Genomic DNA, 18,311 nt, shown 5'->3' on the forward strand with positions numbered 1-18,311 from the left:
AAAATTAATACCACGCAAACACAGTAAAAATTAAAAAAAAAAGCTGGTACATGTAGATATATACAACATGGTACGCAAACTTATGGCGCGCAGTGTTTGTGTGTTACTTAATACCTCGCGTAATGCGCTAACAAATTTATAATTGTAAGCTATTAATCATTGATAGACTAGGCGCAACAGTGGAACGCCTTCTAATCGCACACTTGTGCACACACGCACACGCGCACACACCAGAACACTTGGTAGTGCCCTCCACCTGGACTATTACTTACCAAACTTGTTCTAACTATGGCGTCGAAATGTAGCCAAAGTAACCAAATCGGCGGCAACACGAACCATTATTCAGCTGAAGCCAGCTACCGAAACGTGTTGGCAGGCATTATTGTTGTCGTTGATAAGTATGTATGTAGATAGTAGTAGACCGCGTGAAAAAATAGCAATAAATAAATAATAAAAAAAAGAGCATAAAAGAAGCCGCCTAAAAGCCAGCGAAAGCCCACGGGTTTTCCATAAATAAAAGAAAATAAAAGGTGAAAAAAGCGTGGAAGGAAATCCAATATGAACCACTGAGATAAGCGAGATAAGCACACGTCGCACACACGCGCAGCTACCAGCGCTCGCATTGTGCGCTCAAACTCATACACGCTAGCATTGCGTGCGCTCTCTCTCTCTCTCCTTTTTACGCGCTCAACCTGCAGTATAGCATTTCTCCACTAAAACGCGCTGCTGGTATATGTAACCACAAAATCCCACCAAAACAATTGCCAAATGATTTGTCTTTTGGCCGTCGTGGTTAGTTGTCGATGCGCGCTCTCGCGCCCGTTCAGTTGCTCACACATGACTTTTTGCTAGAGCGCGCTTGGTAAGCGCTGCTCAGCCGTGCAGAGTTTGTGATGCTGAAATGTTACAGAGCACTCACCGCATATATTTTACAGATTTAAAGTCGCCACCCATTTACCCACCACCCTCAGGGATGTGTTTTAATGAGAAGAATTTAATTTGTGCTTAAAATTGTGAGAATCTCTAATAAAGTAGCTTTGCCCAGCAAAAAAAAAATAATGAATGCCCATATTGACTTAAAGTTCGTATAAAATTTTGCAGAAATCCTTACCACTCTTTTCAAGCCTGACCTTGTCGCTGACCTGCCTGCTCAACGCTATTTTCAAATTTCTCGCAGCCAAAGTCATCTAAGTCAAGTTTTTTAATAAAAGTGTCACTTGTTTTGACATTTACACAACTTCAGGTGACATTTGTGCCGACTGTCAAATTTACTACAAAAGTAAACAAACAAAAATTGTGCGCTCCAACATCTCATTTGACAATACACTCTTGCAGAGCAATACATATTGACGAGCGCATAGCCATTAGGTTGGCGCACCTGCCACTCTCAACCAACCCTGTGCAATATGCGGCTCTTCCGGCGTTTGCACACAACCAACATTATAGCGCCTTGATCGTCGGTCGCACGCACATAATCTGACATTATAAACATAATAATTTGACAGCTGCCGAGATTTGTCTTCTTTGTTTATCTGTCAATGCTTTGGCAACGCATATGCGCGCTCTGCCATGTGCTACGCACACGCGCTCATTTGGCAAATTTTGGCTCTCATGAAAATCATTTGACTTTTCAATCTGCTCCAAATTCACTTGGCGCCGGTTGTTTGCGCTCCGCTCGAAAACACGAAGCGTGATTTATGCGCCCAATTGGAGCTAGCACTTGCTGGTTGCTGGTGCCTCAACAATGTCTGATAAGTGTTTTACAGGCGTATATACTTGTATGTTTGGTGATTAGTTGTATTTTGTTTTTGTTGGTTAGTGCGTAGCGTTCGCTTGCGCTCTCTTTGGCGCGCGCTCAATTCTTGATTTATTGCTGTGGGTTACGCGCTATCGTCGCCTTGCGCTGGCTGCTCGTCACTTGGCGCTTTGGCTGAGCGTCGTACACAGTTTAATGGCGTGCTCGTTGTATGTTCTCCACATAACACCCCTCCCTTTTACGCACCCTCTAGACGCAGCAGCCACCCAACCAACCTGCCAGCCGGCCTTGCCATCGTCGCGTAATCAACAAACGTCGTCAGCAAAGCTGTCGCTCGGCAATTTTAGTGCTTTTTGTTATTTTTGTTGACGTTGTTGTGTTACCGAAATCGTCAGACCACTTCGTTCGGCTGCTCTTCGCTGCTTTTGGTTCATTTCATTTATTTCATCTCCGCAACTGTGTGACTACAGCTCAGCGCCGCATTAATGCTCCAAAACAACGTGCGCTCATACGTTCGCGCTCTCTTTAAGCACATGCTGCTCAACGCATATTCATTTTCATGATTTCTTGTTTAACGTTACACTCACCTCTCTGTCACTGCTGCTGCTCACGGGTGCTGCTTTGCGTTTATGTGTGCGTGTGTTTGTGTAGAATTTTTGTGCAGTTTTTCTCGCCAGCAACGACATCGTCTTCATCGGTTTTCATAACTTCGTGCGGTTCGTGATTTTCAACGTCTCGAGTTCTCGATGTCGCCGCGACGACAGCAATGAGACATATACATTTTTTTCAGCCATTTAACATTTTAAGCAAAGTCTTTAGTGTTTTTTAAATAATACACACGTTGCTTGCAAATCAAAAAATATATACGCGTACATAATTCAAGTGGACGGTGGTGAAAAGTGTCGTTGATACGCGTGCGTGTGCCGTTGTACGAACCAAATCGAGAAAAAAGCCAAACGCTGTGCAGCTGAAAGGTGAAAAAAATATTTATTGAAAAAAATTAAAATGCCCGAACGGCAAATCTGTCATTTCCATTGAGTGAGGCGGTCAGTGCGGTGCAGTGTCGGGCCGTATGTATTACACATTGCTGCATAGTGAGTAGGTCACAGCAGCGCAAAGCTAATCAGGCAGGCAAAAAAACAAAATACAGTGTCACTGCTTGAAGAAAAGTGTGACAGCGTGAAAAAAACGATATACTGCTTAAAAATAAATTACATAGCTAAAACGTCACTAGTACAGCAGCTGTGGCGTGATGCCACTCGCCCACCAAATGGCAGTGGCGGTAAATTATCAAAAGCTATAAAAAAGAATTCTTGAAATAATAAAAAAAGCCAACTCAATCGCGCTGAAAACAATAGCAGTGACCGCACGTCGTGCATGCAGCAGACGCTGGTGCGGGGAGAACAGCAAAAAAGCGAAGAAAAAAACAGAAATCAAAAGGCGCATAAGGCAAAGCAACAGTGCAATCGGTAGCAGTGCAGCTGTGCTCGCACATATTTGCATTAGTCGTGTGTGTGTTCGCGTGTGTTTAACTGTGCACGAGCACATCACAACAATTGCAACCTTACTTAAGTGAATTAAAAGTGAGAACGAAAAAAAAAAATCGGCACAAACATAGCAACAACAAAAGGAAACATAAGGCAGTTAATGCACTGCCGCTGACATTTCGGACTATCAGTGAGACAGGCTGGCGCTGTTACAGTGCGCCGGCCAAGCAGTTAACTACACCAACGCGTGGAGTTGCTTACGAAAATCGGAAATCAAAAATCGAGTTGTGAAAATAATTGCAAGAAGTGTTATTGAAAAGTGAAAAGTGTTGTGTGCTGGCACTGCAGTATAGACAGCGCCTGCAGTGACGTGTTTCATTCATGCACGTATGTACATGTGTGTGCAAGCGCATGTGCTTTCGTGCGTATTTGCGACTTATGCCGAGGTATGCTATTAATTATTATGCAAATATTGCAAGCAACTAATAAAAAAAAACATAAAATAAAAACACCACCAAAAAATTTAAACCGGCCTAAAAAGCCACTTAAGGATTTTGCGGCGTTTTAATGACTGATTAAAAACAGTTTGGTATGCATATGCTTGTGTATACACATGTGTACGTGTATATACAAGTCTATGTACATAGCATATGCAAGTATATGCTTTTATGCAGGCTTAAAAGCTGTTTTTTTTGTAGTATATAATGCTGTAGCGCATTTCATTTTGCAAGCCACGCGAATTTAATGAACGCGTATCGAGATGAAAGTCAAGGTCAACCAAGCTGCTAACTAAATTACAGCCAACCTACTTACATACATATGTATGTATGCAAAAGCAAATAACCATATCTATGTGCATACATATTTACATGCATGCACGTAGATTTGTTAATCAATTGCTGCCCACTTTTCAATAAAACAAGGTAGACAGGTGGTATAACTAATAGTGTAGGGCATTGAATAATATATAATAATAATCAGTAGAAATAAATTATAAGCAAAATTTCATTTGCAAAATGTCAGTATTTATGTATATATTAAAAACTACTAATACCAGTGGCATAGTTTAAAGTGTACTTTGTTGAGGGCACAATTAAAAATTTTAATTTTGCAAATAAGAAAATGTATCATTATAATCGGCAGAAATTAAATACATACATATGTATGTACATACATGCGCAAATTTTTTGGAAAAAAATTATAAATAAAATAAAATATTTTAGTTTTATATAATAAATAAAAACACAAGTTTATTTAAAATAATAAAATTAAAAAAATATATATATAATATATTATTCAAAAATACATTTTAATTCCATATAACAATAAAAAAATTAAATTGCCTTTTTTATGCAACGGAAATTAATTCAAATATCTAAAAATATCATTTTTGTTTTTGTTTTTAAGTTTCATCTGCAAAAAAAATATATTTTAGTTTCATATTATATACAATATTTACTGAAATAATCTGCTATTTTATGCAATTGAAAAAATAAATTTTTCAAAATTATAAAAATTAAAGAAAATCTGAATTTTATGATAAAAATAACTTTTGCCAAAATTTTTTAGAATCTGAAAAAATTAATTTCAAAATTTTAATATTAAAAAAAATTTTAATTTTATAATTAAAATAATTTTTTGCACCTTTTGATTTACCAAAAATTTAAATAATTTTTTTTATAGAATTAAAAAAAAAAACTAATTTCAAAAATTAAATATTAAAAAAATCTGAATATTATGATCAAATTAATTTGTTTATGCCTTTTGATTGAAAAAAAATTACAAAATTATAAACATTAAAGAAAATTGAATTTTATGATAAAAATAAATAAATTTTTTAGAATCTAAAAAAAAAAATAATTTCAAAATTTTAATATTAAAAAAAATTTTAATTTTATAATTAAAATAATTTTTTGCATTTTGATTTACCAAAAATTTAAAAATTTAATTAATGATTTTCAAAATTTTTTATAAATACACTTGAAAAAAAAATTTTAAAATTATAAAATTAAAAAAATCTAAATATTACAATTAAAACATTTTTTTGTTTTCTTTTTGCCCACAAATGATGCACCAGCGTGTACCTTTTGATTTGCCAAAAATTTTAATTATTCTGCTGCTGTCCACCGTGTTAGCCGCACCCACCCATATTAATATTAATTAGAAAAATTGTACACATATGCTTATACATCAACTTATATATGTACATACATATAATAGATTATAGGGCACACGAAAAGAGCGTCAAAGAAAAAACTTTTAAACAACAATAAAAAACACATAAAACGAATATTGTCTTGTACCGTATTGTAATTTCTTGTTATTATACTTGTCTGTACCCTTTCTAGCATAAATTAATTGCTTTGCAAAACATGGTATTCTAACAGTCTGCAGAATTTCAATTAATTACACCTGGTAACAGAATACAGAATACAGGTAGTGATTTAGAGCCATAGTCGCAGCAATTGGGTGCTGAACAAAGTTTATTTATTCACCTAAAAATTAAGAAAAAAAACTTATAGTATATATATTGTTAAAAATTTAAACAAAATTTCAAAATTTCAAAACTCGAAACTTGAAACTTTAAAATTATGTTATTGAATTAAAAATTATGTGAATATAATATTATACGTTGAAAATTTTAAAATTAAATTTTAAATTTATTATTAGTTTTTAATATATACATACATATATACCAATGTTTTGCAAGTGAAATTCTGCTTATAATTAATTTCTTCTGATTATTATTATATATTATAAAAAATTACGTTTGAAAAAGTGACAAAATTTTATTTAATTGGTAAATATTGGATAGTCGAAAAAGTTTTTTCGTATGCCTAAAAGTGGTCTATCAAAATGGTACATATTTTTTATTCATTTATTATTATAAATATAAAAAAATAACTTAAAATTTAATTAGAAAACGAAAAGAATTTTTCGACTACCCAATATTTAACTTTCCTCTACACAATTTGAATGCCTAAAGTACTGAAATAACTTTAGCGAGACCTCATATATTTATATATTCATATATTTCCATCCCTCAATTGAATTTGTTCATCAGAAATCTATTAGGTATCTTGCTCTTTACGATATTTTGTTAAATAGTGTACGACAGTGTAATATTTTGCACCCATCAATAGCTTTCTCGACATACACAGACATCACATAACTTTGTGTAATTTATGTATGTATTTATTTATTCTAAGAATGGCATAGTTGAAATACATTTCTCTGTCGGCAAAAACACTCAGCCACACTATTTTCGCACAGAACACCCACCATACGCCAGCAATTCTGCAATTACACAAGCCTGTACTCGTACCTCGTGGTCTCGGTTAGCAAATGCGGCCCGTTAGAAAATTAGGTATGTGCAGCGTATTGTAGCAATCACTTGAATACAAAAGCAAATCACTTTTGATTTATACGCAACTTTCGAAATTTGATGTTCGCATCTGGAATTTTATATTTCAAGAGAATTTTTGTAATACCGTAATATGCCGAAATTGTGTGCCTCACTGGCAGCCAATAAAGCAGGGTATTTTACGATAGTGATTCGGAGCATTGAATTTCGTTCGTCGGTTTATTGCATTCGATTTGCAAATTCTTGCGCCAATTTAAACATTGAAAATTTGCGTAATTCAATCAGAGTTGCCACATATGAAAAAAAAATTAGACTGCAGTTTCTATGTTTTACCAAGATATTTTTAAAATATAGTACACCAGTAGCTATGAATAAAATAATCCAGTTATATAGTTAGTTAAAAAAATGATATAAAAAAGGTTGCCACCTATGCAAAAAATTATAAGCAAGTTCCGATTCGTTAAAAAAATTGTATTTGAAAATAAAATATGTTTGAAGACAATACCAGAATAATAAAACATTTAAAAAAAACTTTAAAAAGAGTTGCCACTAATGGAATTTAAAAATAGCAGTTCGGTTAATTTTTCTAATGTAGTATTTTTGTATACAGTATTTTCACTTAAATATACCAGTATTTTTTAATAATATATAAAAGGCATAATGAAAATTACGAAAACTACTTCTATAGAGCTGCCACCTGAAAAAATTAGCAGTAAATTCTTTATTTCATGAAAATAAATACTTATAATAAAACTTACCAGCATTTTTGAATAAAATAGCTTACAAATAAATGCAATAGCGAGAATTCTAAAGCGTTGCCACCTTTGTAAACTTAACAGCAGTTCAATTGTTGATTAATAATAATAATTTTTAATGAGGGAAAACATTATTTTAGAATTACAATTACTAGTTTTTTTTTTACAAAATTTACTGCTATTTTTACAATTTTTACTAGTATTTTTTACAAAATTTGCCAGTATTTTTCTAAATGTACTAGTGTTTTTTCACAAAACCTAATAGTATTTTTTACAAAATGTGCCAGTATTTTTTTTATAAAATTTACCATTATTTTTACAAAATGTGCTAACATTTTTTTTCAAAAAATAACAGTATTTTTTACAATTTAATCAGTATTTCCACAAAACACAAATTCATTTCACGAATTCACCCCCACAAGTATACACATACATACTACATGTCCAGGACTTTCAATTAATTTTTAATTTGACTCTTTTCCGTGAACCTCCCTGCTTTCAAATCACTTCACACTGCTAAGAGGGTTGCTCAAAAAAATTTAATATCAATTAATTAGAATTGAGGTTTTCCATTACAAATCAAAGGAAAATATCTGAACGAATTCCGAAATGCAAATAAATGTTTGCTTTGAAGTGTATGCGCTGAGTGAGTGAGCACGCTGCCTCGACGTCACAATGCCAACAACAATGGCAGTGTTGACAAGAAATAACATTAAATTAGACAAGCAATAGCAGTAGCTACAACAACAATGTTATCTGTCATCAACAAAGCAATCTTCAATCAAAATAGCAATAACAAAAGCAACGAAATGAAATGTCAACCACAAAGGAAAGCAAAACCAGCAGAAAAAAATAGTAATAACAAACAACAACAACAAGTACATACTTTGACGATAAAGCGCCATAAGAGCGACAGAGAACAACACTAGTCAACGAGCAATAAGTAAGCGCGCACGCACAAGACTTCCTACATATATATGTACAGGCGCACGAAAACCATGTTTTGCAAATAAGACTGCTGTTAGTAAAGCAAATATCACGAATATAGAAATCCACAAATCCAAATAAATCTATGCTGCTCCATACAAATTACCCAGTTCAACTATCGGCCAAACGAAAATTGCCGTCTGCCATTGCGGTAAGCACCGAACGCACTTTGTGCGCCACCCCGCCAGCCACCCAGCTTCGTAACGGCTGTCGGTAATCAGTTTGTGCACGTATATGGCGAACAGATGATGCTCGCCACTCCATGCTGTTGCTAGGTTGCTACGAGCGAACTTACTTAGATGGAAAATAATTGACTGATTTTAGTTGCAAACAAGTTGACGTGTTTGGCAATCTGAATTTTCAGTAACACAAAAAAAAAACTGAAAACAGTGAATCCAAAAGTGGTTGAATTATTGCAAAAGCTTTGAATTCGTTGGGCTGGAAAAAATGTTATAGCATAGGTGACGCTCGAATCAGAATTAATATTCATTTTCTAGCTAGTTGAGGTTTGGTATGGAAATTTAAATATAAATATATATTTTTTACATTAGGGTTGTTCTAAAGTGTTTTGTAAATGTAAAGAAATTTAGTTTTCTGTAAATGAAATTTTTTAGTCATTAGGGTTGTCGTAACTATTTGAATTTCTTAAAGAAAATTTCCTTGTGAAATTTGCGAAATTGATTTTGAATAATCTGTAGATTGAAATTGATGACGAAATTTCAGTATTAATCTGACTTGACTTGTGTTCTTACATATGAAAATAAGTTTTCTGTGTATCTTTGTTGACTAAAGAGATTACATTTTTCTATTTTCTAACTTAACCCAAAAAAATACTTCCGAAAAGTAACCAATATGTACGATTTAAAACAGTCAACATTTTAACGATTTATCTTTTGTATTTTTTTTTTTTTATGATAGCAACTGAAACTCCTAAATTACTTAAAATAAATATAATATTTTGTATAAATATTCATTAAAATCATCGAAGCATCACAGCAGCTAGAATACTCTCACCATATACAAAAGTTTGCAAGCAAGAACATGATTTTGGTTGGCCATTTTATATGATAGATATACATATGTATTATATAGTATTCCGATTCGAAAAATGTTTTCGGAGATTTTATCGCTGTCTTAGAGAATAATTCATGTCAAATTCCATGAAGCTATCTTCTCAAATCAAAAAGTTGTCGAAATAAACAAAAGGTGACCCATTTCGATGTTCCCTACTTTTTTAAAGAAAAAACACAGAAACTCTAAATTTAATGGGAAATATTTATCATCGTTCGAAAGAACATTTTTCATGATTTAAGATTATCTCTTTCAAATTTTGGCCGCGGCTACGTCTCAGACGGTCCATCCGTTGAGTACAATTTTCGAAGACCAGTTCGAGCGGGGTTATCCGCATAGACTTAAGACTTTACATATTCTCACAGAAAAAAATCTAACGGTGTGATATCACACAATCTTGGTGGCCAATCGACCGGTTCAAAACTTGAAATCATCTGCTCATCGAAGTGTTCTCTCAATAATAAATCCATTGACTGACGCGTAGAAACTGGCGCCGTCTTGTCGATTACGTTCTCACTGACATCATTTCTGAAGAAATATGGACCGATGATTCCACCGACCACAAACCACGCCAAACCGTTGCCTTTTTCAGAAGAAACGCCAGCTATTGAAATTGTTCACGATGCTCTTTGTCCCAAGTGCTGCCATTTTGTTTGTTTACATACCCATTGTTCCAGAAAATGATGTCAACACTGAACAAAATTTGGCTCGAAAACATGGGATCTTCTTGGAACCATTCAAGAGCCCATAGAGCGAAGCGATGTCCCTGGGGACTGTGATGCGGCTGTATTTTGTACGCTTTCAATTTAAGATCTCGACGTAAAATGCAAGTCGTTTCATACGTCAGTCCGAGTTGCTGCGAACGGCGCCACACTCTTCGTGTACACTCTCAGCTATGGCTGCTACATTTTCATCACTGCGTATTGGACGTGGTCTATTAGATAATTATTATCCATTATTGAATGTTGGGTCTCAAAATTCAATTTGATCTCAGCAGTGTATTTATTATATAAGCCACAAAGGTTTTCGACGTTTTCTTCAGAGTTTTATAAAGTTCGTGGCACACTTAACTTGACAGTTTATACTCTAAACACCTTTTTGAAATATTTTAGCTCGTCTTGTACTTTATATTCTAATGTAATTTAAGTAACAATTTTTTGTTTCAATTATTTTGCTTTCAAAATCGAGGAAAAAAAAATAATCGTAAATGTGTGAATTTAACTTTGGCCACTGATATATTTCCTAGTAGGCTGAAATTCATTACATCTACGCGCTGAGTTCAACAACGACGGCTAACGCAGTTGACATCACAAACACGCACATACATATCGGACCTTTAGTAGCAAATACAGTTATCAGCATAGAGAGGGTGGTAATGTGTGCGCGACAAGTTGAACACAAAAGACAGCCTAGGCAAAGGTTTTGGCAAGCGATAGCAGAAGGGTACTTTCAGCTTGTCGCCAAGCAACGCGTAAAAATTAAGAAAATTTCCCAAATTTCATTCCGCTCCCGAATCCAATAAAAGTTTGCTAAATAATTTTTCTTGCCGGTGAAGCGCTCTCAAGGTGCTCGAGCTGATACTAATGCATTAAGTGAGCAAATAAGGCAAATTGCAAATACTGCATGGGAAATTTGCCGAGACCGCGACGAGTGCGCGCATAAATTTGTCTAATATTGCGCGTAAATAAAGCAAAATCAGAAGGAAATCGGTATTGAAAGCAAACCGAATTTTTTTGGTATTTTTTATTATTTTTTTTTAATTATTTTTTTTTTTATTTCTTTTTGATTTTTTTCCGTATTTGCTCTTCAAAATCACCGAAGAGTCTACTTGTGCGCCCTGCTAAGCTGATTAATTGCGTTTTGAGGTTACACAGCGGCACACGCGCAAACTTCAAAGCTTTCGCGTGTGTGTGTTTGGGCGTGGGACTCCACACGCTGCAAGCTCGCATGCCGCTTTTGCACCTCAATCTCATCAACTGTCTGCAGCAGCTCCATTTTGCTATTTTTCCTATGCGACGAGCTTGGCAGTGTGTATATGTGTGTATTTGAGTGTACGTGTCGGTGTTTGTGCGCTTTCCTTCCACACACATACACCTTTAGTCATTAGGATTTTACCTTTTTCTACTTTATTCGGTAAAGTTAGTTTTTGCTCAAATGCTTTTCTTTTCTTTTTTTTCCTTATTTTTTTATTTCTTTTTTCGTATTGCAAATGCAAAAACTTTTGCTTAATAGGAAACTCTTTTCTTTTACTCTAGTTGTCGCTACGCCTTTGATTTGGCATCATTCTGCCTTGTGTGGGGACAGTGGGTCCAACAAACATTTCAGGGTCACTCATTCCGTACGATTTTTTTTCATTCATTTTCCTTTTCCTTTCCACCGCTTTCGTTTGACCTCGTCTCCCGCCGCTTGAAATGCTGTAGTTTTGTTTATCTTTATCTTCAGTTTGCTGTCGTTCAGTCGGTAATGTAATACCTATTTCTCTCATTTCACGTGCCCTGCAAATGAAAATGAATTAATTTTTTAATTTCTATGAAGCAGTTTGGTAAGGAGAAAGCGCCTTACCTGACTATGGTAAGGAATAATGTTAGCGGAGGCTGCAAAGCTGGGAAATTAATTAGATTTATATGTTTATATAATCGGAAAATTAATTTTGGTAGCTATGTATGTATGTGCAATTTAAAAGAGTTAAATTCAGTAATTCATCAAATTTGTGCTTTTTGTAATAATTTTGATGGACTAGTACCACAATATAAGTTAAGCAGACCTCGTATTTCGGTTTTTTTGGAACGAACAACCGAATAGGGGTAATTACAACTTTAATGTGCTCATGCAGTTACGACACTCACAGCGGGATCCAATTCGAACTGCTTCGTTATTTTTGTGTGAACTCGTCTACAACTTCATTTTAAGCATAATGTCTCCTGAAGTAGGCAATGCATGAAACGTGTTGCAATATTTCTTTCTTTCAATATTTTATGATACCAATTTCTATGTTGCTATGGTTCTTCAATAATCTTGTGCCACTAAGAACACTGTTTGAATACTGTTTAGAAAATTTATTGGCTTATGCGCCTAAAAGATGCAGCAATTTTAAATACTATTATGTATAGAAAAAAGCTTAATTACTACACTGCGCATACTTTTTATTTAGGTTTCGAAATTTCTTATTTTTAAGAAACCATAAATAAAAAAATTTCAAAATACTAAATATAAAATTTTAAATTTTTCCATAACTAAAAATGGCAGAATAAATGTAAAAAAAAAACAATTTTTGCCAAAGATCGTCAAATTTCTTATTTTTAAGACATCATAAATAAAAAAATTTGTAAACTTAAAAAAATTTAGAAAGTTAAAAAAATTTAGATAATTAAAAACATTAGAAAACTTAGTAAATTAAAAAAAAACTTAAAACTTAAAAAACTTAGAAATTAAAAACTTAAATGAAAATAATTGAACTTAAATATAAAAATATATAAAATAAAAGTTTAAATTGTTTCAATAACTAAAAATGGTAGAATAAATATTTAGAACTTTTCTTAAAAAAAAAATAAATTTTTGCCAAATATACAAATATGATTAAGTTTCTTATTTTTAATAAATCGTATTAAACAAAATTTTTAAAAATTCGGAAATTAAAAAAATTTGGAAATTTAAAATTTACATTTAAATTTAAAAATTTAGATAATTAAAAAAAATTAGAAGATTAAAAAAAATTAATTTAACTTAAAAAAATTTAAAATTTTAATTTAAGTTTAAAAATTTAAATAATTAAAAAATTGGAAAATTAAAAAAAAATTAATTTAACATATAAAAATATAAAAAATAAAAGTTTAAAATTTTTCCACAACTAAAAATGGTAGAATAAATATTTGAAAGTACGTTTCTTTAAATCTCTTTATCTCAACTATAGTCTGGTATTTAAATACACATATATTATTTTTTTACTACAAAATGATTCTGGACCTCTTCTTAACCAATATCCAAGAGAAGCAAACCAGCAAATAAATTGCCAGGACTTTTTGAGTGAAATCACATTATTTTTCTTCCTCAAAAATTTATTTTGTGTACAGTTTAGTCAGCTATTTTGAATATACAGGGTGCTTGATACTTGTGCTCCAAATAAAAGCAGTCTTTTGTCGTTTTATTTTACCTTGGTTTCAGATAGCCTCACTCAAAACCGTTGAGTTCCAGCTCACACAGAAATATATAAAGTGATTATTTAAACATATAAAGCACAGAAATAAGTTATAATACTTCTATCAGAATTATAGCGCAACCATACTCACAAATCCGCTGCATTTTGATTTTACCTCACTCTAAAAAAAAAAGTATTGAAATGCTTAACTAATATGCCAATGTCCTTTAAATTCCCATCACTACAGCTTTCGGGCTTCCAACCTACCATCATTACTCTTCACTCTTTTGTTGACGATGAATGCGTTCCGCTTAAGCTGCTTAAAAGCTTAAGTCCAACATTTTGTTATGCTCTCATAATTCCTGCTCAAATGTGATGCAGGTACCGAGTTTATCATGAAAATAAAAATTCAACATTTTTCAAAAGGAAATGTCCATAAATACCAGGCAGGTGTACGTGTGCGGTTTGAGAGCGGCTTTCAATTAAATTTGTAATTTAATGCTACTGCCATTTATTGGGCTCATTAGGGATTAGAATGTTTTATGCGAAGAAAATTGTGGAATGGCAGCAAAAGTAGTGAGAAAAGATTTATGTTTTTATGTTACTATTCTTCGAATATGGTTTCACTTTTGTGTTATTTTTCTTATTTTTCTTCTTTTGGGTCTTTTGTTGAGGATTTTTGTTTTCTTCACTATTTTATAGCTACTTCACTTATTTCTACAGACTCCAATTTGTCGGACGAGCATGATAAAAGAGAAATAAAGAAAATGGGCTTGACAACTTATATGCGCTTTGAGATTGCTTCCGCTTCAATATCACAACTCAATTGGAAAGTGATGTGATATGGCCTCCTCCACGCTTGCATGGGTCGAAATTGAACGCTTATATGTTAAGCTTAAATTCTGGAGCAACGTGCGTTATGGACAAAGTCATTTGGTGGTGGTTTGGATGGTTTGAATGATTTAACAAGCCGGAAAATTTGTTTTCAGTACTTTGCGGAACTTGGAACTCAGCTTAAAAGTGTGTATTTGCTTCTGATATTTTGGTCTTCTAAATCTCTGAGCTCCACTAGACAGCTCCATCCTAACATTAACGTAACCGTAAAATTCCAAACCATAAAATTCCTAACCTCAAAATTACTTTTTACTATAAGCAACAAATTTATGACTTTACAATTCATTAAATATTTTGACAGTTGACAGCTGCTTTCACAGTTAACTCTCATGTGTCATATTTTCCACTTTCAACAACAATAACTCTAACAACAACTTCTACTTTGTGTAAAAAAAGTTGTAAGCAATTTTCCAGGAAGTTTCTGCAATTGCATTAAATATAAATTTGAGTTCAATTGCATAACCTTTTCACTTTATTTGAATTTGTGTGCGTGCGCGTGACAAGCGTGTTTAAAAAAATATTTGTAAATATACATATATGTATATCAATAATAAAAGAAATTAAATACTCGGCATGTTTATAATCTGAAATTACTTTTGTGTGAATGCAATTTATTTAAAAATGGCAATTATTTTATGAAATTTGTGATTATTGTTTGTGTCGTCAACGTCAATTGCAATAAAGCAATTTCGCAGCTGACTTGTCACTGCAATGCGCCGACACTAGGCGAGTACTAATGAACCAATCAAACACCGACAGACATAATATTACTTTTTGCTAATGTGGGCAAAAAATAGTAAGACTTTTTATTTAAATTTCGTGCAAAAATGCACTCATATATAATATTTTTTTTTTCTAGGTTAGTATGACTGTCAGTGACCTCTACAAAAAATGTCACATCAAAATAATTATTATTTAGTACACGCTTGTCTTTCTGAAGTACATAAAGTGCATTCGGCGATTTTAACGATAAGTGAAATTATGCGCCAAAAAAGTTCCATTAAATTTTGTGTGCGGAATCAAGTGAGACTTTTTCTGTAAGAGATGTTATTTTTTTCTTATCTTCTGCTACTTCCTGATTGGCGTAGATACCGCTTACGAAATTATCTATGACTTCGAAGTTATGACTGTCAACAGTAACATGTGAGCCAATGTCACGAATGCGACGACTGTTTGTTTAATGACAGGAAATATTTGCTTCGCTTCTTTATCGAGCCTGGAGAAAGCAGAACTAACGGCGCGGTTGTTAAGGCCAATGATGTCAATATCATCAGCATACGCCAGCAGCTGTACACACTTATAGAAGATTGAACCTGTTCGATTAAGTTCTGCAGCTCGAAATATTTGCACCAGCAGCAGATTGAAGAAGTCGCATGATAAGGAGGCGCCTTGTCTGAAACCTCGTTTGGTATCGAACGGCTCGAAGAGGTCCTTCACAATCCTAACGGAGCTTTTTTTTATTTATCAACATCAGTTTACACAGTCGTATTAGTTGTGCGGGGATGCCAAATTCAGACATCGCGGCATAAAGTTAGCTCCTTCTCCTGCTCTCAAAATCAGCTTTGAAATCGGGAACAGGTCCTGTGTGTCGATCCTCTTTTCACGGATCATTTTCCAGATTTGGCTCAAATCGAATATCTGGTTAATTGTGATTTTTCAAGCCACACTGATAAGTTCCAATCAGTTTGTTGACGGTGGGCTTTAATCTTTCACACTATAAGCTCGATAGAACCTTATATGTCATGTTTACGAGGCTTATCCCACGGAAGTTAGGGCAGATTGTGGTGTTTCCCTTTTTTCGTATCTACATGTAGAATTTTAAGGGTTTCCATTTCTCTTAAAAAGAATATAAAGTTGCTAGACTGATTTTTTACACTAAATACATGTTTTTATAGTTTCGATGAAACATACCTTGCTTTAAATATTTATTATTCCGCCAAATCCACATACCATTGGGGATGGCACTATATTCGACACTGGCTGTTTTCGATTCGCCATCGAAATAAAACTGAAACATTTTAGAAAGTTTGTAGTGTTGATTTGTTTTAACGGTTTTAAAAAAAGAAAATTTATTTTTAATTGTCAAACAGATGGCAACCATTCATTTATTTTTTACATTTTACTTTAATATATTTATGATTCCTTGGAGCTCAGACAAATATTGAAAGTAGTTCGCTTTGAAATTTTTAAACAGGTGGCAACCTTTCAATTTTTTTTACCCTTTTCCATATGCACACCCATCCATTTAGGACACCGAACAATCTAAATAAATTTTGACAAGTTTGACAAGTTTAAGCTTTCCCAACTTGCCATGATCAAAGCCGTAGTGGGCGCAGATGTACTAGGTGTGTTCAAAAAGTATCGTGAATTTTGTGTTTTTTCAAAAATTATTTATTTATGCATGAATATCTATTTTGTCCCCTTCAAAGTAATCCCATGAGATATTATACACCTGTGCCAACGGTTTTTCCAATCTTCGAAGCACTTCAAAAAATCATTTTTTTTATCTTCTTCAGCTCCTTCTTCGATGTCGTCTTTATCTCGTCAAGAGAAGCGTAACGTCGTCCTTTCATGGGCCTCTTCAGTTTAGGGAACAAGAAAAAGTCACGGGGGGGCCAGATCTGGGGAATACGGTGGCTGCGGCATCATTAGTGTGTTGTTTTTGGCCAAAAAGTCGCGCACAAACAACGATGTGTGAGCATGGGCGTTATCGTGGTGCAAAAGCCAATTTTTGTTCTTCCACAAATCCGGGCGTTTCTGGCCGATTGCTTCGCGCAAGTTGCTCATAACTTGCAGGTAATATTCCTTATTGACCGTTTTTCCCTGTGGTAAGAACTCATGATGCACCACGCCCCTGCAATCGAAGAAAACTGTCAGCAAACTGTCGCGATACTTTTTGAACACACCTCGTAGTCCGATTTCGGCTATTTTCGCTTTATAACATGGCGATATAAGGAAAATGTCATTTATCGAATATCATTGAAACTGGTCCGGTGATATGGTGGACGGTGCCACACCCATAATTTAATTTTGGCGTCGCCTTCTATAAAGCCTCTCGAACCATCTCGCGTGTACGTTTAATGTATCTGATGCAGTAATTTATTGATTTATCGTACTTTTAGTAATTTTTAACAAAACCGTTTTCCGATTTCATCCACTGTCAGCAGGGTTCACAAAAATTTTTGTTCTGAGAAAATTTTGTTGATTTGGCTTAAGTGGTCCGAGAGTTATGTATGTACAATAAACCGATCGTCACACTATTTAAATGTCCTGTATCTTATTGCAGAGCTTAGTTATGGTACTTTATAGGTTTTTAATTCGACAGATGGACGGACAACAACAGTCGTTGTGTTTTTATGTGAATACCTGTGTTGATCAGCGCCCGAAATAATACATGCTTTTTGTAAGTATTATTTGGTTCCTATTGGTCAGCTGGAAGGGACACCTTTTCTACCTTGGTCGCGTTCGAGGCCAACCTAAAACCTCTGTGATGCTGTGGATCTAGCACCCACCGGCAGTGCGACTTCACACTCTGCTGAATTTTCAATTCTACCTGTCTTTAGGTTTAAACCACAGCAACAGATTGGAGCGAACTCCAAGGGCTAACTGCTTCCTGTGGTACCAGATTTAAATCTCCGGTCAGACCTTGTAGCCGTTGTTACTACCAGTTGAGCATCCATCAAACCCAATGACTGGTGTCAGTTGCCTCTTGAACTTTAAATATTTTTTCATTGGAAGGAATCTCATTCAAAGTCTATAATATCCCTGCCCGCTGGGAGAAGACGGACGAACAGTTAGTCACCGGAACTGCAATTCTATTATAAGTTGTTTGTGTGATCATACTTTTTCGTCATCTGAAGCA

The 18,311-nt window shown here is 34.1% G+C and overlaps 1 protein-coding gene across 9 annotated transcripts in view; it reads left to right on the top strand.

Moving 5' to 3' along the window:
- The window catches only part of LOC126760511 (cAMP-specific 3',5'-cyclic phosphodiesterase), a 535,699-nt gene that overhangs the window by 337,021 nt on the left and 180,367 nt on the right, over positions 1 to 18,311 (top strand). Inside the window, exon 1 of one of the 9 annotated variants that reach the window (XM_050476194.1) lies at positions 2,384 to 3,689. The exons of 7 other annotated variants lie outside the window; for them this stretch is intronic. The gene's annotated coding sequence lies outside the window, so the exon portion shown is untranslated. Of the gene's footprint in view, positions 1 to 2,383; positions 3,690 to 18,311 lie in introns of those variants that run through there. One more of the 9 variants, XM_050476195.1, reaches the window with a different exon arrangement.

This window comes from Bactrocera neohumeralis, chromosome 5 (genome assembly GCF_024586455.1).
Source record: "Bactrocera neohumeralis isolate Rockhampton chromosome 5, APGP_CSIRO_Bneo_wtdbg2-racon-allhic-juicebox.fasta_v2, whole genome shotgun sequence".
NCBI classification, from domain to species: Eukaryota; Metazoa; Arthropoda; class Insecta; order Diptera; family Tephritidae; genus Bactrocera; species Bactrocera neohumeralis.